Below are 25,577 nucleotides of genomic sequence, written 5' to 3' on the forward strand. Positions count from 1 at the left end.
TGCTTTCCATGGCTCCTTTTCAAAGCATTTACTATTGTGCTTTCTTTTCAGTTCTATCCCACAAAAGGCAGGCAAATAGGTCACAGTGAATGAGAGTCCATGGAGAGGTGTAAGTACTGCCACCGCCTTTTTTATTTATTTATTTTATCTGGAACACTGATATGCCGCCCCATTCGCAAAAGCCTCGGGGAGGCTTCCAATACAAATAAATAACTATAAAATATATGAAAATACATAAAAATCTGGAGACATCCCAGCAAAAATATAAAATCAATAAATATATTCAACAATTAAAATGACATTTAAATAAAAAGGTTTTCGCCTGGCGCCGAAAAGCAAATAATGACAGCGCCAGGCAGACCTCTTTGGGGAGCGCATTCCATAAGTGGGGTGCCTCCTCCAGGTACTCACCCTCCTGATATCTTTCACGGAAGGTTCCCGGAGAAGGGCCTCTGCCGCTGATCTCAAGGGGCAGGAGGGCAAATATGGACGCAAGCGCTCCTTTAGATAACCAGGTCCCAAGCCGGTAAGGGCTTTATAGGTGATAACCAGCACCCTGAATTGGGCCCGGACTTCAATGGGGAGCCAGTGAAGCTGATGGAGGACTGGAGTCATGTAAGCACAACGCCCCGTCAGCAACCTGGCAGCTCTATTGTGCAACAACTGAAGTATCCAGACCGTCTTCAAGGGCAGCCCCACATAGAGCACGTTACAACAGTCTAATTGGGAAGTTACCAATGCATGTGTCACTGTCACCAGGCAATCGTTCTCCAGGTAGGGACTCAGCTGATGAATCAGCCGAAGCTGAAGGAAAGCGCTCCTCGCGCCACCGCTGTCACCTGAGCTTCCAATGAAAGCTCTGGGTTGAGGAGCACTCCCAAGCTGCGAACCCTGTCCCTAAGAGGGAGTGCAACCCCATTCAGGACAAGGTCCAGGTCCCCTATCCCGAACCACCTACCAACAGGACCTCCGTCTTGTCTGGATTGAGCTTCAGTTTATTGACCCTCATACAGCCCATTCCCTCGGCCAGGCACCGGTTCAGTACAGCCACTGCCTCACCTGGATTGGTTGAAAAAGAGAGGTAGAGCTAGGTATCATCAGCATACTGATGATTCCGCAGCCCACACCTCCTGATGACCTCTCCCAGCAGTTTCATGTAGATGTTAAATAGCAAGGGGGACAAAATGGATCCCTGCGGAACTCCATGGCATAGCTGCCACGGCACAGAGCCATAGTCCCCCAGCACCACCCTCTAGTATCGGCCATTGAGATACGAGTGGAACCATTGCAAAGCAGTGCCTCCTATTCCCAGTCCCACTAGCCTATCCAGAAGGATACCATGGTCGATGGTATCGAAAGCTGTTGAAAGGTCCAGGAGGACCAACAGGGACACACTCCCCCTGTCTCTCTCCCTCCACAGGTCATCATAAAGGGCGACCAAGGCAGATTCAGTACCATACCCAGGTCTGAAGCCGGACTGAAATGGATCCAGATAATGTCTCATCCAAGAGTGCTTGGAGTTGTCCCACCACCACCTGCTCTAACACCTTGCCCAAGAAAGTGCTCCATACCATTTGCTCCATACCATTTTGCCATTAGTTGAACTGGCAACAGTACAGCCCAAATGTTGCGGTGGACTTGTCTGTGCACATGTGTGGTGTGTGTGTTTTGGGGGTGGGAGGAAGCAGCTCTCAGTATCTGCCAGGACTTGGGACTCCAAAGTTATAGAGTAGAACCAGGTGAGAGATCCAGAGCAGTCTTGTCAATTTCCTTTGGATGAGTTTCAGTTAGTACAGCTCAAGAATGTTGACAAGGTGCTTGAAATAATTCATGCAACCACATCCATGCTTGATCCTTGCCCCTCATGGTTAATAAAAACTAGCAAGGAGAGAACTGCTACCTGGGCCAGGGAGGTGATTAACGCTTTTTTGCGAAAAGCAGAGGTTCCTCATTGCTTGAAATGAGTGGTGGTGAGACCATTCCTGAAGAAATCCTCCTTCGACCAAGAAGAACTCAATAATGTCATGCCAATGGCAAACATTCCCTTCCTAGGTAAAGTTCTTAAGTGGGTGGTGGCCAATCAGCTCCAGGCACTCTTGGATGAGAATGATTCTTTGGATTCATTTCAATCAGGTTAGTACAGAAACAGCTTTGGCTGCCCTTTATAGTGACCTAATGCTGGGAGAGAGATGGGGAATGTGACCCTGCTGGTACTCCTGGACCTTTTGGTGGCTTTCGATACCATCAACCATGGTATCCTTCTAGAGTTACTAAGCTGGCAGCAAGGCGTACTGCTCTGCAGTGGTTCCACTTGGATGGTCAATGCAGAGGTTGGTGCTTGGGGCACATTGCTCTAACCCCTTGGATTCTCCATAATGGGGTTTCTTAGGGGTCAGTTTTATCCCCCATGCTATTCTGTACATGAAACCACTCAGTGAAGTCATCTGGAATTTTAGAGTGTGTTGTCATCGGTATGCTGATAACATGAGATGCTACTTCTCCTTTTCATCTTCAGCAGGTGAGGTTGTGGGTGCCTGGCTGCAACAGTGGACTGGATGAAGGCTAACAAACTGAAGCTCAAGCCAGACAAGACTAAGATGTGTTAGTGGGTGGTTCTTCTGACCAAATGGGGGAAATTCAACCTGTTCTAGATGGGGTTGCATTCTGCTTGAAGGAGCTGAGGGTAACTCGTAAGCCATTTTTGTCACTTGAGGCACAGATTGCTTCAATAGCTACAGCTTCAGCTGGTGGCCCAGCCATGTGCCTATCTGGATCACTGCTATCAATGTTCAATATTCCAGTAATCTCTTAGCTAGATTATTGCAATGCTCTCTATGTGGGGCTGCCCTTGAAGACTGTTTGATGCTGCAGCCAGACTAAGAAAAGGGACCAGATGGTCTGATCATGTAATACCAATTCTGGCCTACTTCCACTGGCTGCCCATATGCTTCTGAGCACAATTCAAGGTCCTCTTTTTAACCTGTAAAGTTCTACACGGCTTGGAACTACAATGCCTGACAGAATACCTCTCGCAACCACCATCTATCCGACCATTACAATCTATCTCTGGGGTCTGGTTCCTGACTGCCACCCACAAAGGAGGCTCAGGTAGTGGTAACAAGAAAGATCTTTTCAGTGGTGCCCCTGCAGTTGTGGAACAAGCTTCACAGTGAGGTCTACCTGGCACCCCCCGCCCTTCAATCTTTTTGGCCCCAAGTCAAGATTTTCCCCTACTATAGGGCATTTAATTAATTGGAAGTTTGTAAGTTTTTAAAAATCCAGGTTCAGTCAGATTTTATCTTGCTTATGTTCTTGGAATTTTTTATTTTAAATGTGGTTCCAAACTTTTTTTTTTTTTACGTGGGTTGCTTTTTTTTCTTTTGGTATGGTATTTTTTCTCTAATGTTCTTATATTGTGATGCATTTTAGACTGTGTTTTAATGGATTGTTGTGACCCACCCAGAGAACTTTGGCTGTTCTGAGGCATATAAAATAAATAAATAACCAACCAACCAACCAACCACTCGGGTCTCTAGGCTACAATTTAAATGTTTTGGTCTTTTAAGTTATAACAAGAGGTTGTTTTACTTTTTGTTTAGTATGCTTCCTTCTTTAGTATTTGAAAACTTGTTCATGTGCAGCTTCAGAATATTAATTATGAAATTACCAAACCAAGTTTTTACTAAACAGCACTTTCTGTTGGTATCTCATTCACTCACTGGCATCCATTCCTTCTTGGGTCATCTGGCGTAGCATTTGGTCTACCTTACCCAGGAATATAATGCAAGCATGTAGCTCAGATTGTTTGTGACATTGTAAGAATCTCGATAATATGTAGAAATTGTCACAGAGTTCTAGGGTTTAATTAAAACAAGATCAAATATGTCATCATTTAATGCATCTTTTTAAAAAAATCATTTATTACATCTATGTCACTGAGAAGTTCTTTAGGCAGTTTACCCATCTTAAAATATTTAAGTAATACATATTATATGCATTGTGTATCATGTAAATGCTTATATAGTAAACTATATGTACCACTGCATATGTATGTGATTATTAATACTATAAATAACCAGACATATGGGGCTTTCCAGTCCCATATTATTGCCACATACATAATCCAATTAAAAGTACTAGATCGTTTTAAAATGCATTTTTCATTTACTTTGTCTTTCGCCACGTTCATGTTAAGTGAGTAAGATCCACGTAGTCTTCTCAATTCACATTAACCAATGTCTGCTGATTCAGTTTCTTCATACTGTAGTGATTATCTGAAATTTTCTGAACAGCTTGGAGTTGGGGTCGGGGGGATGGGACAGGTTTAGCCTACAGATTCTCTATAAGGACCTTTCTAGAAAAGAAAAATTCTGTCAACCAGAATAACAACCCAGTTTGTGCATCATGGTAAACCTGAATAAGTCTGGTTTAGTCTGTATGAGCAGCATATTTGTGCTCTCCTGCTCCTTTGGTCCATGGTTTGCTTAGCACTGCATGTAAATACATGCCTCTAATTTGTCTCTACTCTGACAAGCTAAAGAAGAAACACATGAAGATCAGACTCTCCTGTAATGTTAAACTGCTCATGTTTACCACGAGAGCCATCAGACAGCATGTATCAGTACACTGATCATAAAAAAATAAGCTCGGATTTTGAAGGAACTCAGAATTGTAAACATTCCTGAGACGTCTAAGTAAGGAACATTATAGAAAAGTTTTGAATAAGTAATACATTCTGGCTTATCGTGACATGCAGACCTTCCAGTGAATAAAGAGTTAGCTTTAAACATTTTTGGACAAGAGTCATCTGATCTGACATTAGGAAAAATTGCCAAAAACATGACGGCACTTCAGCTAATGAACACCAGGGTGGATACAAATCAATGGTATGTTTAAAAAAATAAAAATTCAGATTTTAAAATGTAAATTGGATTGTTAAAAATGAAATGCTTTTTGAGGAAAAATCTATCTAAATATAGTTTTCCGTTTACATTGTCTATATCATGAAATAAGGATTAGTTTTTAAATATGTGGCATAAGGCTGTATATTCATGCAATGTTTACATTTTTTGTTAAGTGAATTCCATTAATCTTGTCACAATGTCATGCACTACCAGAGGATTCTGTCAGAGACTGTTGGGCCAATTTTTCTATCTATAGAAGATATTATCAAAGTTTTACTGTTCTCAGAACTGTGAATGTGTGTCTGCAGAGATCACATGCCTCTTCTTCACAGCAATAAATGCTACAAAATAAACATACAGAGTTGAGAAAAAGACTTCAATTCCATTGCTCCTTTGCAAATCTATGTCCACTTACCTCTTAAGTGCTACATTTCAAAAAGTTCAATGACTAGAATGAGGTTGTTGGGAGTGGAATAGATCTGCACAAGAAGCTAAGTGTGAGGAGGGAGGGGCAAGCAGTAAAAAGGAAAGCCAAGTCTTCTGAGCAGAATACTGCACACATGACTTTAGATCTTTTTGTGTACAGCCTGAGGTTTATCATATTATTCTTTCCCTGGAGGAGAAAACCTATAATGGCAGCAGACTGTAAAAGAGACCCAGTTTGGGAATATTTTAATGATGTTCCCCTACCTATGGGTAAGGCATGTTGTTTAGTCGCAAAGTCATGCCCGACCCATCATGACCTCACAGACGACATTCCTCCAGGCCCTCCTGTCCTCCACCATCCCCCTGAGTCCATCCAAGCCCACACCCACTGTCCCAGTGATTCCATCTAGCCATCCCATCCTCTGCCATCTCCTCCTCCTTTTGTGGTCAATCGTGCCCAGCATCAGGGTCTTCTCCAGTGAGTTGTTCCTTATCATTAGATAGCCAAAGTATTTGAGTTTCATCTTCAGTATCTGGCTTTCTAATGAGAAGTCAGGGTTGATTTCCTTTAAGATTGACTGGTTTGATCTCTTTGCAGTCCAAGGGACTCGCAGGAGTGTTCTGCAGCACCACAATTCAAAGGCCTCAATTCTTCGGCACTCAGCCTTCCTTATGGTCCAGCTTTCACAGCCATACATTGCAACTGGGAAAACCATAGCTTATGGGTAAGGCATGCATGTATGCAAATTATATAGAAAACTATGATTTAAATGTAGACTTACTGACTAGTGTTTTAAATAAAAGCCACCCTGATGAGCACACCAAGCCGATTTACAAAACAACCTGGGGTTCATTTGCTTTACATCTTTTTCTATCTAACAAGGTCAAAAATACCCCATGTGGATTAAAATAATGTCTAGTAATAGTTTTTTTAACAGTATGCTATGCAAGGACATGAAACATAAAGGCAGCTCATTTTTCAGTGTTATAATAAGTTTGGGTTGCTAGCAATAACCACTCAAAATGAACCATATAACAGATTTCTGTAAATTTTCCCTTTAAGGTGAAAGCCTTTGAAAGCTTGAGTTGTTTTAGCTTTCAGTTTGTAGCTAAAGGGAAGTACAACTACGGTACTATTACGGTAAGCCTAGCTTTCAGCATATTTGCAATGTTCACAATTGTATCACAAGCACTACAACTTTAGGCTTTGAAGAAGTGAGGGTGAAGAAATATGTCTCGAGAATTGTGCAACCCAGTCCTTTGTACCATGCTGAAGAGTCAAGAGCTTTAATGTGGGACTGGAGCCAGTGTGCCAAGGGCATTCCACCGCCATGACTATGCACCGAACAAAGCCAATTTAAACAAACACTTTGCTCCTGCCTGGCTCCCTGCTGGAGCAGTCTACTCCCAATGTCTTCTGGCCCCTACATAAGCAAGCACTTTCATTCACCAGTCGTTCTACTTCAGCAAAGTATTCACAGTAAAGGCTGCGGTATTCTTTACATTGCTATTTTTACTTTAGGATAAACGTCCAAACTTCAAGAGTTAATCTTTCTGAATTTTAAATGGGTTGATGTCTTTTTTTAACACATCTTGTGGCTTTGTTTTTTGTATTTTTTCTAAATTAATTATTTTTGTTTATATACAATAACCAGTTAACAAAACCATTTTGTCCAGATAACAAAGACACTTATAAACTAAACATTAATAAACATAAAACATTTTCACCACAGTACACAAGTACATATTCACAAATGCTTTGACAACCCCCCATTCTAACACTTCTAACTCAATTAGATAATGGAACCTGCCGAAGAGGAGGTTGAAAGGTAAATGTCTTCCTACTCATATACACAGAAAACAGTATATGATATTGCTGCTACAGCCCCACTCACAAAACAGACACCTAGCAGTTTTTTTCTGGATTGGGGCAGGTCACTTCTGTTCACCCTTCTGTTCTGGAAACAAGAGCTTCCATTTCTTTCTTCTTGCTTTTCTAACCACTGACTGAGCATCATACTAGTGGTGGGTCTTCTGGCATATGGGCAGACTTGGATACCACCTAAGGACTGGGAACCAGGTCCCTTAGAAGGGCTCCTGCTCATTTTTGCTCTCATTATGCCACTTCTTTACTCCTTTTTGTCTTCCTTTTCCCCCACTATGCCTCCAAGCATTTAGGCTTTATTCTTTGCTTCTGCCATGACTCTTTCCCATCTGTCAGTATGCCTGGGCCATTTGAACAGCCTTTTTCTGATTCCTCCTTGTTCTGTTCAATTTGCTCCAACAGTTGCAGGCTCTTGTCACTAGGCAACTAGAGAAAACCTGGGGGAACACACAATGACCTGAAGGCTCTTCATGCTGGCCCAAAGTCAGCCTGGGAACTTCATGGGTAAGTGGGGACTGAAACCCAGGTGTCCCCAGTCCCAACAAACAAACCACTGCACCTCAGTAGTTCTCACACGAGAAGGGCACTAGCTCTGGCCAGTAGTTTTCGATCACATTCCTTAGAAACTTTCTCCCATGAGAATCAGAAGTGGCAGAGTAGCTTCCCTGAAAGACAGCTTGACTAGTCCTATAAATCTGTTCCTGTACTGCCTGTAAAGCAGACACTCAGACCATAAAGCGCAATCGTTAGAGCCTACACTCCTTGCTAGTGTCATGTTATATAGTGACCATAAAACAGCCCCCCAGAAGCAATGTTAATGTCCTGGAGTCTCAAGCAGACAAATTGGCACAGAATGGATTCCATGATGGTGATGGTGGTGGTGGTGGTGGTTGTTAGTCACGAAGTTGTGTCCGACCTATCACGACCCCTTGGACAAAATTCCTCCAGGCCTTCCTGTCCTCCACCATCCCCCAGAGTCCACTTAAGTTCACGCCGACTGCTTCAATGACTCCATCTAGACACCTCATCCTCTGCCGTCCCCTTCTTCTTTTGCCATCAATTGTTCCCAGCATTAGGCTCTTCTCCAGGGAGTCCTTCCTTCTCATTAGGTGGCCAAAGTATTTGAGTTTCATCTTCAGTATCTGGCCTTCTAAAGAGCAGTCAGGGTTGATCTCCTCTAGGACTGACCAGTTTGATCGCCTGGTAGGAAGTTTGAAAACCAATGCACTAGATCAAGGATACTGAACATCAAGCCCAGGGGTTAAAGCTGGCCCTCCAAAGATCCTCAGATGGCTCCACCTCCTCCTCTGGACTTTCTTGCAACCAGTAATCATTTGGTGGGTTCTTGTCTTTTGTTCATATCCTCCCCCCAAGTCTAAAAGTGCTTCTCCTAAGGTTTAGCAATAGTGGTAGTACAAGCTTTGAACTAAAATATGCTAGTATTTTTGATTCCATCACCATTGCCCTAACATTGTATTCAGCCCTCAGGTTGAAAAAAATTTGGAACCTCTGCACTGTATCACTGAAGAAAAATGCATTTGCTCAGCTTCTTTTCAAGGATCCATCTTCACACAAATATTTTCAGTCACAAAGATAGAAACCAATGATGTGGAGCAGTAAATGTTCCAAAATGGAAATAACCAAGGTCGGACTTTGGCTCCAAGATTCAATCCTGGCTGTACCACTGATTCATCTATGAACCCCAGGTAGAAAATCAGAACAACACATATGGATTGCTTTATAGTAAGTGAATTATTCTCCAACTAAAAATTATTAGCAATTCTTTATGTCTAAATCTCAACCTGCAAATCAGGCTCTCTTCTGAAACGCAGCTGACAAAGGTTAACTCAGTTCATCCATTTTGGCTGACACTGCAGTATCTTCCATCCAACTAGTAATCCTACGAACTTTTGCGGGCAACAGCCTCTTTTCAGGACAGAAGGAAAGGCCAAAGTGGTAGTGCTCCAGTTTGGCTATGACCAAATAGCTCACATCTTGAAGCAATTGGATTTTTTTGTCTCAGCAACTTCCTTACAGACATAGCTAGAGAATGTAGCCTTTAACCACAAATCAGTTCACCTAGTGCTCCCTGTTGTCGTTGCATTATGTATAATGTTTCATAAGAGAAGATAGTCCAGCATGATGCAATGCTAAACAGAGGAATCAATTGCTAAATTAAAAAATGTTAGTATTACATTAGACCTCTGCAGAAACTTCACTTACTAGTACTTCAAGTCTTCACTGGAGTGGGACTGACCTAAGCCATTCAAAAAGTACTTTACAACTTCACAATTGAACACAACAGGAATAGAATGTCTAAGTCCAAAACACTCAGAAGAGTATCTTCATTTATCTGCCTCCTAGAAGTTTACAAAGGAAAAAAAGGTGAAATATAATAGATTTATTTCATAAGAGGGGGCTGAGAGAGAACACCTTTGCATCTATGGCCTGTAAAAGGTTGCCCAAATAAAACACATTAACTCCAGATGTTGCTTAAGTCTTGGGCAGACATTGGGGGAAGACATGGGCCCAGAGCTGGTGAGATATTTAAGAGAAGAGGGGTCTCCTCTTACAGCAATGTGGCTGCCGCACAAAAATTAGAGTGCTGCAAGGTGCAACATGATCAGGAAGGGTCTGCATCTCTGCCTTTTCAATAATGCAATGTATAATAGGAAATATCCAAAGGCCAATTTTATCTAACTGCAGAGATTATGAAAGGGCAGAGAAAAGTTTCCTTTAAGAAGTCATTTGTCACTTGTGTTTTCTTCTGTCAAGACAACATTGTGACCTGGCTAGAAATGCCAAAATATAATGAGATAAGGTAGGGACATAGTTCACAATGATTTGACCCAGCCAGCCAATTTTTTGACAGCAGACTTCTAGACTAAGTCACTTTCCAGCTAAGCTTCTTTTACGTTTTTTTCACTTGAGAAGCTTCACCTTCATACCTGATACAGGTAAAAGAAGAATGACACGCAATAGTAGAAAAAACTTCCTTCCCCAAAATTGTATTTGTAATCTTTGATAAAACAGTATGCAGGATACTTTTCTGTGCTCTTAAACAAGCAACATTACCTACTTATCTATATATCTGGTAATACAGCATATCCATTTGGAAATAACAAATTTTCTGTCTAAGTTTTTGGTTTTGTGGGCACTGGTGAAACCAAACAGCTTTTGCTAGATAGTAGGAAACAGTTGCTGGAGAAGACTCCTGCGAGTCCCTTGGTCCTCAAGGAAATCAAACCAGTCAGTCTTAGAGGAGATCAACCCTGACTGCTCTTTAGAAGGCCAAATACTGAAGATGAAACTCAAATACTCTGGCCACCTAATGAGAAGGAAGGACTCCCTGGAGAAGAGCCTAATGCTGGGAACCATAGATGGCAAAAGAAGAAGGGGATGGCAGAGGTTGAGGTGGCTAGATGGAGTCACTGAAGCAGTTGGTATGAGCTTGAGTGGACTTTGGGGGATGATGGAGGACAGGAAGGCCTGGAGGAATGTTGTCCATGGGGTCACGATGGGTTGGATGTGACTTCGCAACTAACGACAACAACAACAGGAAACGAAGTACCGTATTTTTCGCTCTATAAGACGCACCTTTTCCCCCCTCAAAAGTAAGGGGAAATGTCTGTGCGTCTTATAGAGCAAATGTGTGTGTACCCGACACCCAGGATGCTGCCGGCCCGCCTGCACCATGTGGCACCACCTGGCCGGCACGCGCTCAGCGCACGCTGCTCCGCACCCCCCTTCCGGTGCAGGTGAGAGCTGTGCTGCTCAGGGGGAGCCATGGGCTTTAACCCGCCGGCTGCACAGAGAGACGGACTGCTCACCCCCACCACCCGGGAAGACCTGCTGCGGAGGAGGAGGAACCACGGGCTTTAACCCACTGGCAGCATGGAGAGACGGACTGCTCACCCCCACTGCCCGGGAAGACCTGCCGCCGCCGCGCCGCGCGGAAGACCACCACCGGCACGCTGCCGGCCCAGCTGCACCACACCTGGCCGGCACACGCTCGGTGCAGGTGAGAGCTGTTCACAGGTCGGTGTGTGTTTTCAAATGGCAACCCGTCTTTTAACAAAGCCCATGGGGAAGTGATGGGGAATGTGCCTGTGATTATCAGGAAGCTTTCCATGGATCCCTCCTCTAAAAACTAGGTGCGTCTTATGGTCAGGTGCATCTTATAGAGCGAAAAATACGGTAATAGAAAAGGCAACCAATACTAGTGAACATTGGTAAGAGTAAAAATAACTCCTCAAAACTAAGAAATCACCTGTACATAAACATTAACAATTCATCCAAATCACTCCAAGCAGGGCACCAGTCTTTCATCCACCCTGATAACCATATACAAATAAGTATCAACACAACACAATTGTTAATTAATATAATATAGTTCTAGCTATGGTAGCTTCCTGGTGCCCTCATGAGGAGTCATGAAGTGCTTTCATTGATGAAATATTAATCTTGCAGTTTAATGACAGTATCCAATGCTGCCTGTGTGTTTTGGCTAATTACATTGCACCAAGAGGGGCCCTGCTACCAGTAAAACAGGACGCTATCACTTCTTAGAGCAATCCCAGAAAGAAGCTGAAGCACTTATTTCTAGAATAAAACAAAACTCCCTTCTGCAATCTCCACTGACCTATTATGTTCCAGAAAGCAGCATTATGGATAATTTCTAGTTGCTTTAGAAACTGTTAGCTTCACATTGTGCTGGTGGTAGATCCTGCTGATGCCAAAATGCAACTTCAAAAGGAAAAATAACACCTACCAGCCTTTCAAGAAACGTCCACCACCACCACCACCACCACCTCCTCCTCCTCTGTGCTGCCCAAAAGCAGAAGCTCCTGAGTGGTTTACACCAAATTTCCCTCTCAGGAGACAACTGAAATGCAGGAAAAAGCTTTTACTCCTTCCTGTAACAGAATGTTACCATTATTTTATTTAAGAAAACTACCCACCCCAATATGATCTGAAACTCTCCAGAGATGTTATTAAACTTTTGCAAGTTCTGAAACTTTAAAAGATACCCAATTAACAATTGGTTTGATTAAGCATTAAAGCTACCTTTGCAGACTACTGTACTACTTGAAGTTTGTAGGAGAGGGATGGGAATAGGGGAGCAATTATCCCTCTTTCCACAAAACTGTATTATTAAACTGCAGGGGGCTTTTAAACATGCGTGTTTACTTTTATTAGTTCATGCAAATACTGCCCAAGGAAAGCAGGCATTTGATATGAGGAAGTAGACAACTTGGGTTCAGAGATCCTTTCACAAACAAGTGAATACCATTCCAAGAAGTCAACGCCTCAAGCCCTTCCTCAGCTTGATCTCTCTTCTTTTTTGGATCACCTTTTCTATTCAAAAGGAAGTTTAATGAATACAGACTGGTCCTCAGTAACTCTATGGCCAATCAGTGTCTGGATCTGTTTTAAAAGCAGTTAATTCCAAACAAACTAGATAGAATAATGATGGACTAGGAAGTGATTATTGCACTGTGGAAAATGAGCCTTAACAGACCATCATAGAATGAATACAATTTCCCCCAATTAAATTTCTCATTAAAAACAAAACAAAACATACAAACCACATCCTTCGGGGGAGCCTCCAACAAAGGCAGTACTGTAATAATGGGGGACTTCAACTACCCACACATTGACTGGATAAATGCATGTTCCAATTCTGACAGAGGCTAAATTTCTCAAATGTCATAAACGATTGTGCCCTAGTGCAGTTGGTCATGGAACCAACCAGAGGGGAGGCAATCTTGGATTAGTCCTAGGCAGGGTTGTCCAGGACACAGCACAGTATGTAAATGTTGAGCTGTTAGGTTAACAGTAATCAGGCTGATATCAGATTTAATATGCAGTTGGGAAGATGATGGCCAAAGAGGTCGAACACATCTCAAGGATGGGGAACTGGTAAAGAAGCTGAAGAGGGGAATCAAGAAGCTCAAATCACTTCAAAGCACTTAAGAGATTACCCAAAAACACTGTAATAGAAGCACACATAATATGCATACCACAAGTGAGAAAAGGTAGCACAAAGTCCAGGGGGTCACCAGCATGGCTAACACTGTGCCAAAGAAGCTATTACTAAGAGGAAAGCTTCCTTCAAAAAATGGATGTCTTGCCCAAATGAAAAGACAAGACAGGACCACAAGCTTGCACAAGGTAGATGCAAGCAGAGCATCAGAGAAGCAAAGAAACTGTTTGAAGAGCACACCACTAACAATATAAAGGCTAAAAATAAAGAAATCTTTAAATATATCAAAAGAAAGAAAGTGGCTAAGGAAGCAGTCAGGGATGATAATCGAATTAAAAAACACTGAGGTGCAATGAGGAAATTGCGGGTAAGCTGAACAAATTATTTTTGTCAGTCTTCGCAGCAGAGGAAGAAAAGCAGATATGTGTCTCTGAGTTTATGTGTTCTGGAAGGGAGTTGGAGAAATGTGGGCAGGTACTAGTGACACATGATGAAATTCTCAACCTTTCCAACAAACTGAAAGTCAGTAAGTCACCCAGTCCAGGTGGTATCCAACTTAGAGTCTCAAGCATGAACTTACTGACTTTCTTACGAAAATATTTAACATTTCCCTAAAATTAACCCCTGTACCAGAGAACTGGAGAATAGCCAATATAACACCAATTTTTAAAAAGGGATCCAGGAAATTACAGGCCAGGGTGAGTAACATCTGTTCTGGGTAAGCTGCTTGAAAGAACGATTAAAGATAGAACCAGTAAGCATCTAGAAGGACAAGATATGCTGGGGGAGGAAAAGCAGCATGGAGTTCTTTGGGAATGTCAATAAGCATGTCGACAGGGGCAATCCAGTGAACACTGTTTACTTGGACTTCCAAAAGGCTTTTGGCAAAGACCCTCACCAACAGCTCCTGAGCATACTAAGCAGTCATGGGAATAAAAGGGGGAGGGGGAATCCCTCTTACGGATCACTAACTGATTAAAGAACAAAGAGCAGAAGGTGGGACTAAATGGCAACTTCTCCCAGTTGAGAGATGTTACCAGTGAAGTAACACAGGGTTCTGTATTAGGACCACTGTTTTTCAACCTATTCATAAATCTGGAATTAGGAGTAAGTAGTAAATTGGCCATGTTTGCTGATGACACTACACTTCTTAGGGTGGTAACAAAATGGGACTGTGAAAAGTTCCAAAGGGATCTCTCCAAGCTGGAAGAATGGGCATCAATATGGCTAATACAATCCAATATAAGCAAGTGTAAAGTAATACGTGTTGGGGCAAAAAAATCCTAACTGCAAGTATACATTGATGGGATATGAACTAGCAGTGACTGAACAGGGAAGCGAACATAGGGAAGTGGTGGACAGCTCAATGAAAATGTTAGCCCAGTGCTCAGGGGCTGTGAAGAGGAACTCTGTGTAAGACATCATTAGAAACGGAGTACAAATTTGAACTGCCAAAATCTTACTTCCTTATACAAATCCTTGGTGCAACCACACCTGGAATACTGTGTTCAGTTCTGGCTGCCCTACCTGAAAAAGGATATTACTTAGTTGGAAAAAGTATAGATAAGGGCAACAAAAATGATCAAGGGGCTGCAGCAGCTTCCCTATGAGAGTGGCTATGACAACTGGGATTGTTCATCTTAGAAAAAAGGCGAGAAAGGGAAGACATGATAGAGATGCTTAAAATAATGCATGGTCTGGAGGAAGTAGAGAGCGAGCCATTTTTCTTCTTCTCCCATAACAGTCAAACCCAGTGTCATCCCATGAATCTGACTGGTGGGAACTTAGGGCAGGTAAAATGAAAATACTTCTTCACATAGTACATAGTTACTATGGAATTCACCGCCAATGGAAGTGGTGGTGGCCACCAACCTGGATGGTTTTAAAAAGGGATTGGACAGATTCATGAGGGAGGAGGCTATCAGTGGCTACTAGCCTTGCTGGCTATGCGCTACCTCCTTTACTAGAGGTGGCATGCCTGCCTACACCATTTGCTCAGGAGTTTGGGCAGGAGGAGGTTTTGCACCCATCCTATGTGAAAATGGGTGGGCAGTTGGTTTGCCATCATGTGTACTGAGTGCTGGACTAGATGGCCCTTTGGTCTGATCCAGCATAGCTTTTCTTATGTTTTTATGTTCAATGTTATACAAATGGACTTTTGCTCACCAGCAGTTCTTTGCTGTTCTCTCCTTCCCCCAGAAGTCCCGGAATCTGTTCTGGGGATTCCTAGTCATTCAGAAATTAAGAGGGCTCTAAAAGGATCTGGAAATCCAGTCTGCTGATATTTAACATCTCCTCACTGCTGAATACAATTAGATTTCACTCTTGGAAAAATGAATGCCACTAATAAAGGGCTAAGCTAGATGTAATCTAAAATCACCAACTTAACATTACTGGAATGTTTTCCTGAAGCACAGTATTTATGAAAACTAACACAATACCTTGTCTCTAAGAGATGCTCTGGCAGCAAACACACATTAATATTTAGTGATTAATTTCACTGCTCAAAAATGTCTATTTTGTAACAGATGTTTACTCATCAGAAATTATATATGAGGATTTGTGAATATATGGTCAAAAACATACCTTACCTAGGTATGGTTTTCTCAGTGTGTTGATTCATCTATGCCACAAGTGCACAACCTGCAGCCCCCAAGGTCTCAACTGTGCCCCTACACAAATCCTCCAACCTCATCTTACGTTCTTGGAGCCAAAAATATTGTGCTGGACAATATTTTGGTAAGCAGCCCTCAAATATCATTCAAAGGAATTCTATTTAGTACAGAGTTTTATTTAACCCTGACTTATGACAACCAATCTTCCAATTTTATAAGAATCGATATCCATAACTTCCCTATATGTTCTGACAGTGACACTCATATAATGCTTTTCCTACTCAAAAGACACTTTTGTATAATAAAGCACATGAAACCTGCATGTAGATTATCATATGTGTTAACCAGATGGCACAGTTTTATTGTATGCATACATTTAGTACATACACTCTGCAAAACCACACACCAACTGTACTTTCCCAACATATGAAATGGGATGATTTCTATGACAATTTCATTTTTTTCTACATCTAAATACTTTCTATAACCAAAAAAAGAGATACCTTGCATTATGTCTCTATAATACATAATTACACTCTCCCATGTCATTTACTGCATCACAGCTAGCTGACAGGTGAGTGTTGGTTTTATGCTATTCTTGGAATATTTTCACATCACCTGTCATGAACAGGGTCCATGAAATAACCAATACATGTCAAAAACTGATACTATTATGATTTTAAATGTATGTTAAATACAAGTATTTGAAGATTTCCAATGATCACTCACATTTCCTTCATCTTCTACTAAGATTAAGCATGATGCATTGCAGCAAGTGAATTCTACTTCCTCCACTTAAATAAACCCTGACCTAAATAAGGCCTGAAGGACAAAGTAATCCTAAACAGTCATTAGAGAGTGCAGGACTTTCAATTTAATTATTGAAAGGGAACGTTTTGGCCTCCACTTTAATATTATTCAAAAATATGCTGTAATTTAAAACTTTTAGCACAGAGGAAAGGAATCCTTGTTGCCTTTTGTAAAAGATAGCTCCTAAGGAAGACAAAAATTAGCAGAACTAAAAACCAAACAACAACAAAAAATCAGTATTAAACAATTCTGATAGTAAATGGTAACTCTTATTAAGCATTTTCAGAACAAAACAGAGACCACAATATATCTGGGCAAGTATATATAAATAAGGTCAAGGAAATAATAAGCCTTTTAGCAGAGTAAAGTGTGTTCCCCTAGAGAACAGTTTCAATAGTTTTAGTATACTATTACCACTAGTCTATTCTGGAAATGGTTATATTATTCCAGAGAAAGCAACAGAAATGTTGCTTAATAACCTGTTACGCTACTAATTTGGTCAATTCATTTAAAGACATTTGGGAACAAGCCTTGGGCTGCTGAAATTTAAGTTAGTGGTTCCCTTGCTAGGAAAATTAAGTGTCAGCCAAATAGAGACTTTACCACTTGCCAGAAAAAATTGAAAAACTGAGAACATTCAGTGTTAGCCCAGTAGAGCCAAAATATCTCTAAGAATATGGCACATAAAGCAGTTTCATATGCTCCAGTTAACCAAACAGCAGTTAATTAAAGTGGCATCCTTTCAAAGCAGAAGCTGCTTACTTAGTAGCATAATTTCAATTATGAATATTCCATCTCTAGCCACTCAATTACTAACAGGAGTGTTTGGATAAATCAATATTAGCAATCATCAGTCACGGCAGACCTTGTTGTTCTTACATGCTGTCAAGACATTTCTGACTTATGGTAACCCTATGAATGAACATGCTCCAAAATATCCTGTCCTTGTCAGCCCTGCTTAGCTTCTGTGAATTCAAAGCTGTGGCTTCCTTCATGAAGCCAATCCATCTCACTGTTGATCATCTTCTTCTGTCTTTGACTTTCCCCAGGATTGTCGTCTTCCCTACTGAGTCTTGCCTTCTCATGATGCGCTGAAAGTACAACAGCCTCAGTTTCATCATTTTTGCTTCCAGGAAAAGTTTAGGTTTAACTTAATCTAGGACCCACTTATTTGTATTTCTGTCAGACTGGGGCATTCACAAAGCTCTCCTTCAGGCACCATATTTTGAACGCACCAATTTCCTTCCTGTCAGTTTTCTTTACTGTCCAGATTTCACACCAGTACACAGTCATCAGCAATGCAATAGGGTGGATGATCTTGACCTTGGTCTCCAGTGAAACATTCTTACCCTTGATCTTTTTTTTTCCCTTCATTGCTGCCTTCCAAGTCTCAGTCTTCTAACTCCTTGCCTACATCTTCCTTTTAATTGATTGAGCCAAGGTAGGCAAGATCTTTCTTCACTGTTGACCATAAAGTTGTGCAATTCTTGTGTAATCATGGTTTCCGTTTTCTTAACAAATGAACTTGCTTTTGCACTTTTCACTATCATCAGGAGTTGCTTCAATTCATTGCTGATTTCTCCCAGTAATATGATTTCATCTTCAGACCTTAAATTATTGACGCATATTCTGCCAATTTTCATTCCTGCTGCCTCTGATCCTAATCCAATTCTTCTTAAATGTTTTCTTGCAGAATGAACAGATAAGGAGATGAAATACACTCTTGTTTGATGCCTTTGCCTATAGGAAACCATTCTGTTTTTCCACATTCAGTTCTAACTGTAGCTTCTCATCCACAATAAAAGTACGCATCAGGATGATCCAATGCTGAGCCACACTCAATTCTTTCAGGACCATCTATAGTTGCACGTAAGCCACACAGTCAAAGGCTTTCTTGTAGTCCATAAAGCACAGACTGGTCTTCTTGTGTGAGCCGTTCCGAGGCTGTATAGCAAGGGGACGGCATACAAAAACTTTAAATAAATAAATAAATTCTTTGATGAGGTCCGTAAGCAATGTGAACTACATATAATGAAGATGCTGCTGAAGAGGTGGTGCATCCTGATCTGGACATTAATTCTGTTATACTTCATGACTACAGTGAAGCCATATTATCTGTACATAACGTCATATCTGAACAGAAGCTTTCATACAGCATCCTGTCAGTTTCTGTAGAATATTATATATTTAATTTTAGCCCCTGCAGATATTTCCTGCTAAGTAATTGCTTCCCTTGCCTTCCTTAAAATCAACTATCACGAAATCTTTTTCCACATCAAAATGGTTAGCAAAAAAAATGATTGGTACAAACACACCTGACACATAAGATTGATTTACAAACTGAAAAATGAAGCTTCCCTTATTTTGGAAAAGAGTGTATTTTTCCTAAAGCTAGAACACTGAGAGAGATGACAAGAGAGAAGCTTGTTCAGACTCTGACTAGCCTAATGCTGTTAGAAAATCTAGTTTTGCTCTTGACACAGATAAGATACAAAACAGATTTTTTTAAAGTTATAAACAAATGAGACTAGGTTTAATGGTTTTGCCATCCCCAGCTAAGCAAAAGCATATGTGATTTTCTGACATGCTTCATGTTATGCTACAGTACATAAAATAGCGAGTAGAGTGAATGAAGCTATCCTGGCCTATGCATTTTGTCAGTTTTGCCTCTCAAGTGAAGTCATCCCCAAGGTCAGGTTAACTCAACCACATCATCCCCAGGTATGATCCAGACGCAAATAAGGAACGTACATCTGTCCGTATAGCTCTGGTTTTGCATGTATAAAAAGGAGCCAAGATCTGAGAGATTCATGTAGCAAGAGGACTAGAAAATATTTCAAGATGTTAACATCTGAGTAAACCGGAACTGTGGGCTTCCCATCTTCCTCCAACACAGCAGTACCTCCACTATCCGGGCACACTGAAATAGTTTCCAATTCACAATCTCACAAAGAGTTGAAAATCTCACTTACCCTACTTGCTACAGTGAGGGAGGGGAGCTTAAGGCTTCCTCTGAACCCGGAGCTACAGAAAGAATAGGAATGAACCCTGTCTTCTCCCTATCCAAAAGTGCAGCAGATGTTCGGGATTATTATCATCTCTCTGCTTGCCTGACACAAGTGCAGAACAACAGTGATTCTAACAAGAATGCTAGACTAAGTGGACCTTGGTATGACCAGCATGGTTCTTCTCGCATTATCTCCCTCCTATTTCCAGCCTAGAGATAAATGGGAAGGCAGAAGTGTGTTGACGTGCTTCTGGACCTGATGGGTGTTCTGGGTTCTGAGCAAGTTTGTTTTTTGCTCTTGCACTTCCTAGCAATACGAGAACTACGAGTAGGAAAATTCTCTCCTGAACTCATGCTGCATTTCACAGATCATGCTGAAGAAAAACTAAATCCATCTAACCCAGCAGGGGATGAAGAATCAAATCTATCTCCGTATAGAACATTGTTGTTTATATTTGAAGCATTCCAACCCAACAGGCTTCAAACATATTGAATTATCCACATGAAGCAGCAGCACATTTGGCTGAACTACTGTGGTTGCAAAATGGAAACCAAGAGCTAGATTAGAAGATGCTGGCGGTATAAAGTTTAATAAGAGCTCCCCTAATGTTCCAGTGTTTTACAGCTGATGAGAAGCATAAAGCAAAATGGATTCAGAATATGATTACTGGAACCAATGAAGAGGGGCAAGCCTCTCATTTGGGATGTTCAGGACTGCGGAAATGAGTCAAGATGAGGTGGTAAATTTTGAAGTAGCCACATATTGAGGAATCCTTCTAAATAACATAATCCAAACTGTAAATTACACATGCAATGTGTATTCGCTTCGATGTAATAAGCTGGCTTGTAACATAGTTCTAATGTATACATGCTAGATATTCCCATGATCACACTGTGAAGTAAGACTACATCAGAAGCAAATGTCATTTATACGAAACAAAAAAGCAGAATGGCTAGAAAGCCTTCTTGTATACATATTCAAGATTCCTCCTTCCCCTTTTCCCCTTTTTGGGATAAGTGTGTTTACAGTTTTGAGACGTACAAGTGAAACTGTTCTATATTTTTAACATATGGGGAAATAAACCTCTAAGTTATGTGTTGCTCCAAGACACATCACACTGAAAATTAGAATTAATAGAAGTTAATAGTGCTGCTCTTAATGGAGCCAAAAAACACATGGCTTGATTGACCATGAATAGAAGATTTGTGCTGGCACCAGTCTTTGGCTTCCTCTGCTCTTTTACTCTTTGACCAGCTGACAAAAAGGAAAAATTTGGCAGCTTCATTTGCTGTGTGAAATTCTGCAGCTTCACCGCTTGTAAGGGCAGCAGTGGATAAAAATGAAAGCATTTGCAAATGGCAAAATATGTAGCTACTAATTGAACAATTCTTGTATATTTGACCATAGAGATCCCATAGTCCTATTGTTTAATAAGGCTTGCCTGATCTTAACTACAGAAGTTAACTTTCTTGCTGATTGCTGCTATCTCAAGTTTACAAAGCTAATAAGGCCTAAGCAACACTGTTTTGCTGAAACACCTTCACAGCCTTATTATAAAGTGCAAAATTACCAAACAGTTAGCATTTTAGTTTCACGCTATAAATGAATCTAATTCGATCTATCTTGTAATGTACAAGGGATTCTGGAGTGTTGACAATGATTCTGCCAGGGATTGGCTGGGCTACCCTAATGTTACAGAGCACTGCAGTGAGCAGAAAATCTTGCACTGATTGAAGTCCTCAGAAATAAAAGATCAAGGCAAACAGAAAGATTTAAGGAAGGAAGAGTGAAAGGAATAATACCTAAGCTTGGAGCGAATGCCAAGAGATCAGACAGGCAAAGGAAATGCTTTTTTAAAACCCCAACAAATTCAACTGCATACTCCTAGTCATGGGGCAGCTTATCAATGGCATAATTATCACAATCACCAGCACTTCGGTTTCTACCTAACCAGTTAAGGCACACTGATTGTGTTGTTTCAGCTTTCAGGTTTATATCTTGACTTCAGCAACACTTTTGACAAAGGCCCTCATGATATCCTGATTAGCAAGTTAGCTAAACATACCACAGGATTCAGTCCTGGGGCCAGTGCTCTTCAACATTTTTATTGATTTTGATGAGGGAGTGCAGGGAACACTCATCAAATTTGCAATTTGGGTGGGATAATTAATACCCTGATAAGCAGAAACAAAATTCAAAGTGATCTCAATAGGTTGGAGTGCTGGGCTAAAAACAACAGAATGAAATTTAATAGGGATAAATGTCTAGTTTTGCACCTGGGGGATACTGGATGGGGGATACTTGGCTGAACAATTCTACAAGTGAGAAAGATCCTGAAGTATCTGTAGATAACAAACTGACTATCTACAGACTATCTGACTATCTGACAACTGACTATCTAACAAACAATATGATGTGGATGCTAATAAGACAAATGCTATTTTGGGCTGCATTAATAAAAGCATCACCTCCAGGTCACAAGAAGTACTAGTTCCCTTTACTCAGCACTGGTTGGGTCTTATCTGGAGTACTGTGTCCAGTTCCAGGCACCAGTTTAAGAACAGTGCAGACAAACTGAAAAAGGTTCAGAGGAAGGCAACAAAGATGGACCAGGGACTGGAAACAAAGCCTGTGAGGGGAAATTGAAAGAACTGGGTGTGTTTAGCCTTAAGACTGCAGGGAGATATGAAGGTTGTCACATAGAGGAAGGCCAGGATCTCTTCTTAATCATTCCAGAGTGCAGGACATGGAATTGCAGTATCATACAGTTGAAATAACAGACTTAAGTTACAGGAAGCCAGATTCTAGCTGGACATCAGGAAAACCTTTCTGACTATTAGAGCAATATCACAATGGAACTAATTGCATAGGAAGCTTGTGGGCTCTCCCACACAAGAAGCATTCAAGGGGCAGCTGGACAGCCATCTGAGTGGGATGGTTTATCTAGGGAGTCCTGCACCAAGCAGTGACTTGGACCCAATGGCCTTCTTGGGCCTGACCAACTTTACTATTCTATGATTCTATGCATGTTTTAACCAAGTGCATCATTCCCAGTATGCAATAACTCTACTCTGTCTTGGATCCAGTGTCACAAGAATAATTATGAGGAGTCAAGGAAGGTTTAACTTGTATGTCCCAAACCCATGCCATGTGTGGTAAGATTCGCTCACACAGATGCCAACAAACTTCATTGTGTTCAGGCCCAGAAGCAAGCTAAAAGCAGATGTGAACATTAGGAACCCCTGGTTTCTTAGTTGGTTCAAATTAAAATCCCAGCCAAAGTTCTCAATATGAGCCCTACTTTGAAGGATTGTTCCTCAGGGTGTGGTGGGTAAAATCTGATCCTCTATAGCAGTGGTCCCAAACCTTTTTGGCATGAGGGACTGATTTCATGGAAGACAATTTTTACATATACCGGAGATGAGGATGGTTTCAGGATGAGTCAAGTACATTACATTTATTTGCACTTTATTTCTATTATTATTACACTGTAATATATCATGAAATAATTCTACAACTCACCATAATGCAGAATTCATGGGAGCCTCCCCCCAACCTGCAGCCCAGCCCTTACCTGCTTCCTGGTTCATGCCTCACTCACATGTACCCACCCCAGCTTCTCCACACCACTTGCCCTCCGGCCCTGCCGCCCGACAACACTGCTCCCTCCCCCTTTCGAGGCCCAAGACCCAAAAGACTCCTAATAATCATCTGCATTTACAACCACTCCCCAGCAGTGATGCTAGTGCGGGGGGGGGGGGAGCAGCTGCAAATACAGGTGAAGCCTTACTCACTAGTCCGCTACTCTGTGCGGCCCAGGGCTGGGGACCCTGCTCTACAGAGATCCTTTTGCTTCAAGAAGGCCCAGAGGATTTTGCCTGAAGGCAACCTGAAGGCTGATACTCAAAAACAGCCACCTCATCTAGACTAAGCAAAATCCTTTCTTTTTTCTTTGCCTGAAAGTATGTTTTGAAGAGATGTCCCTGCGAGGAGAAGAAGTGGAGGACAAAAGTCCCCCCACACATGGGACAGTTAGATTTGTTCAAACACAAGAAAGACATGTTTGGTGCATGATGTATGCCATTTCTGAGCCTCAGACTGGCTTGAAAAAATTATGAGTTCTTCCCACTTTTTCTTTTTGTCAGGGGAGAATCCAAGACAGGAAAAGTTCGTCCATCATTATCTATCATTCTGTAACTGTGAGGGCACTTTCTAAGCAATGTGTGATATGGCATAACATTGGGGGTTTTTTAAAGGAGGGAAGAGAAGATTTTTTTAAAAATCCAATGAGCAAGTTGGCTCTTGGATTCCAGCCACTAAATCTGGAATAATCACTCATTAAATCAGTTTTTAAAAGTTGCCCTAATCCCATCAGAGACAAACTGCAATCATTTTGCGCATGAACCTTCAATCCTACCTATTCACTGGCAGGAGAAGAAATAAAAGCTTAATGGGTTTTCTTTCCAAGTACACCGTCTGTGTGAGCGTCTCTAGTTTACAAAGCCCCCAAGAACTATGTAAGCTTGCAATAAAATGTTTTAAACATTCAAACATATGGAAATACTTTAAACATGGAGAAACATGTATAAACAGCTGACCTATTCTAATCAAATTCAACATCTGGAAATTCTTTCTGAAGGCCACCAAGCTAACTTATACTATGCCATAATCTTTATCTCAGAAAGTAACAAAAGGGTATTACTATCCTATTAATATGCATCAGAAACATGCTGTCTCACCAGGATCCAAAATCAACAATGTTGCATTCCTATTTTCAACATCCAACTTAGCTAAAAAGAACTGTTTCCTGAAAACTGGTAGATCAGAGTCTTCCTTAGTAAATCATAAAAATTCACTATTTCCAATGCCTGCTTTCTTTCCTAGAAAGAATCCTTATGACAGAAATTGCAAACTGTGCTATAACAGGGAACTGTATTTCCACTGTAATTTCTCATAGTGAGGTAGCAAGCTTTGTGAGTGGCTGACAACCTAAATCTACTATGACAGAACACTGCATAAAATGAACAAGACAACAATAAATTTTAGAATAGGAAAGTTGGCCAACTAATGGCTCATGGTCTAGATATGGTCTCAAAGCAAACCTTGCCAGATTTTTAATCATGGCACAAGAATGTTTACAGTTACTCACTTACAAGGGGAGAAATGTTTCAATTAGTGAGAAAGATATTCTACACTTTAGTGTTGCATTTTTATTTGGGGTTTTAGGCAGAATACATTGACATCAACACAATTAACACAAATTATATCACAACACTAATAGTGTTAGCTAGGTTTTCTGGTTTTTTTCACGCAAGTTTGATGTCCCCAGGCTAGCAGAATGTGATTCGTGTTAACAGAATGACACTGTTGGATGCTGCCCACTATAGGAAATATGCAAATACATATATTTGCCTGTAATATAACTGAGACCATATGGTCTATTATTGCGAAATGCTTACAGATACATGGCAGAAATTTGGGGGGGGGGGTGTATGATTTGAATAAATTCCTCCTCCCCAACATAATATAAAAATGAAGTAGGCCCTGGAAACACAGAAGTTAAGTTATCCTTAATCACTGGTCTACAATCACTATATTAATGTTCTCAGTTATTTCATGGTACTGGGTTATCCTGCTTATATAGCTGGGCTTCTTTCTTCATTGGTACGTTTACTGGTTTTTTAAAAAATCTAAGCATAAAGCAAAAAAACTTTGATTAAACATAAAGCAAGATGACTGCTGATAAACAAAGCGTTTGGCAAGCAGAAGCAGGTCACTAGGATCTAAGTGCACTTAAACAGGTACTGGAATTGTATTCAGTGTTCAGTATTTATACAAAAATCAAGCCCAAGCTTTGATAAAATAAGCTTGCTTCTATTTCTATTTGTTTTAGCCTTTTGATGCCCCTGCAGATAAGAATATTTAAGAGTTTGAAATTGGAGC

This window comes from Varanus komodoensis, unplaced genomic scaffold (assembly GCF_004798865.1).
Source record: "Varanus komodoensis strain SLA01 unplaced genomic scaffold, ASM479886v1 scaffold2, whole genome shotgun sequence".
Classification (NCBI taxonomy): Eukaryota; Metazoa; Chordata; class Lepidosauria; order Squamata; family Varanidae; genus Varanus; species Varanus komodoensis.